This window comes from Octodon degus, unplaced genomic scaffold, assembly GCF_000260255.1.
Source record: "Octodon degus isolate 3935 unplaced genomic scaffold, OctDeg1.0 scaffold00085, whole genome shotgun sequence".
In the NCBI taxonomy this organism is placed as follows: domain Eukaryota; kingdom Metazoa; phylum Chordata; class Mammalia; order Rodentia; family Octodontidae; genus Octodon; species Octodon degus.
In genome coordinates this window covers 3,982,417-3,984,949 of record NW_004524661.1, presented here as the reverse complement: position 1 = coordinate 3,984,949, position 2,533 = coordinate 3,982,417, and positions in this window count along the sequence as shown.

Genomic DNA, 2,533 nt, shown 5'->3' with positions numbered 1-2,533 from the left:
AGGTGTCACCAGGTTTGGCTTCCTCTGAGGCTTCTGTCCATGGGATGCTTAGAGAATGTTTGTTGTCAGCTCTTCTGTGTCTCTTTTTACCTTTACTTATCACATACAGAATTATATAAAAAGTGCTCAACATACATAAGTAGGCAATAGCAAGTGTTTGAATTTAAAATATTAAATGAGAGGATCCTTGGCATAAAGATTGGTATGAAGCTGCAGTGTTGGGTGGGGTTAACTCAGGAAGGCTGCTCTAATGCTATTTAAAGGCATATATATTCCTTGAGAATTAAGGAGTTCTAGGAGAATTATTGGAGACCATCTAATACTAGATTCCATGAACTAGGGGAACATGTTCTACTAGTGATTAAAGGATATTTTATATGGTATATAAACATTGAACAACCTGTACTCACTGATATGAGAATTATTTCTCTACCAACTCTTTCAATCCTTCTGATTATATCCAAAATAACTCTGAATTTGTGTTCAACTGCCTCTAAAATACTCCCAATTATCAGGAAAAACCTATTTTCATAAAGATCGGGCTCCAATGGATGAGGAAAATATTATCTTTAATTATAAAATGTTGCTTAAATATTTAAAATATTGTCTTATTTTCATTGTCTTTTTCTGCATTCCCCTTACACTGATGACATAAAGATTCTTGGTAAACTAAAATTTTAAAAGAAAGTAAATTTAAAATATGAAGGTAGTAAGCTAGTGCAAAGATAAAGCAAGCGATTATCCTAGTGGCCCATCCACAAGTGAAATTTGAGACAAAATGATTTAGCCCATCCCTCTCATAAAGAAATTGGTGAGGTTCAGGAAAAGGAAGATACTCTTCCAAGATCCCATAGCTAGCTTTCAGTTGGATCTGATCTACATGAGAGAACAATTTCTATGCTGCTAAACTGAAAATAAACTTTACATAAAATAAGCAACAGGGCATGACATGAGCTGTTAGGAAAGTACTGGTTCAAGAGGCTGATATTCGTTATAGGGGAGGCTTAGGGAGGGCAAACACCTCCACAGCTGATGTTGGAGACCAAAGCTTCTCTCCAAGACCAAAGCTTCTGACAATACCGAGGACACCTGAGCCAGCCCCTGAGATTGTAGCGGCAAAAATTTCTCATGGACTCAAGCAAAGATGGCTTGAATCCAAGCATTTCTACTTATCGAGAAATCCCAGTGTGCCTCTCGGCTCATCTGTGCTAATGATTCATCTGCAAACATGTGTAGAAATGATAATAGCTAACGTTTATGGGGCACTTATCTGCCAAAAAAAACATTGATGCACTATCTCACTTACCCCCTGAAAAATAACACCTGAAGACAGTTATTGTCAGACTTTATGATAAGTGAGGACATTTACACTCTTAATGGTTGTATCACTGTCCTGCATCTATGCAGCTAAACGAGTGATGATGTAGGAGTCAAGCTCAAGCAGTTTCAGCGTACAGCCCAGCCATCACTCTAAAAACGTCAGCACCGCTCTGCCCAGTTCACTCCGGATTCTCTTGGAACCCGGTGTCCAGAACCCCCTGGGCGTGTGGTACAAGGCATTCTTGCCTGCCATTACAATCCCCTGAGGTGGCCTGCGAAGCAGCTGGCCAATCAGGAGACACCAGCTAGAAGAGCTGGCCAATCAGAGAGCCTGACCTCTTTCTCGCACGCACTCTTTCTCTCTCCTGCTTGCTTCACTCAGCAGCCATTACTGAAGTAACCCTCAAAGTGAGAGGTGGTGTCAGGTCAGGCTTGTGGGCAAGCTGGGGCTTCGCTGTGTGTATCTGGATCCCGTTAGGACTGCTGAAGTTTCTAAACTGTCGGGGAGACTCCATCTTTGGCCTCTAGCAGGCCTTAGGGGCCAGCCTGTGGGTTTCCCGTCAGTCCCGGGCCCGGGGCCCAGAGCGCCTCTGAGGCGTGGGTCAGCCCGCAGGGACTGGGCTTTTCCGCCGTCCAGGGTCGCTCTGGACCTGGCTAATGTCGTCCCAGTTCGGCTTGGGACGGGGAAGACTGTGGACGCTTCCAGGCTACCGTGGCTGGGCGGGCTGTTGGGGCGCCAGGCCCCCCTGGTCTTTAGGGGTCCTCACAGATGGCAGTTGGGCGGGGGAAGGGGCGTTGGCTCTTAGGATGAAAACTGCCAGTAGTAGGTAGTACTCAGGTCAGGAAGTTGTGAAATTTGAGGGGGAAAATGCCAGGGGTTAGTGCTTCAGTGGCCTGGGGACCTGCGTGCGAGTGGTCACACTTCTCTCAGTTGAGTGCTGGTTAATTGGCGCCTAATTTCTGAGTAAGGATGTGGCAGACTCCCAGGAAAAGACTAGCCCCAGCCCTGCCTCCCAGGCCCATCATCAGTCGGAGCCCACTGGTTCCCTTCCCCGAGCTCTTAACTATGAGGACCATGAACTCGGATGGGCATTTCTCTACCCATTTAGTTTTACTCTTGTTTTTTTATTTTTATTTTTTAACCTTTATTCCTCACTTTGAAGTTCTTTAATTCTATAACACCCCTCTCCTCACTATAGTACGTTTTAGGAAT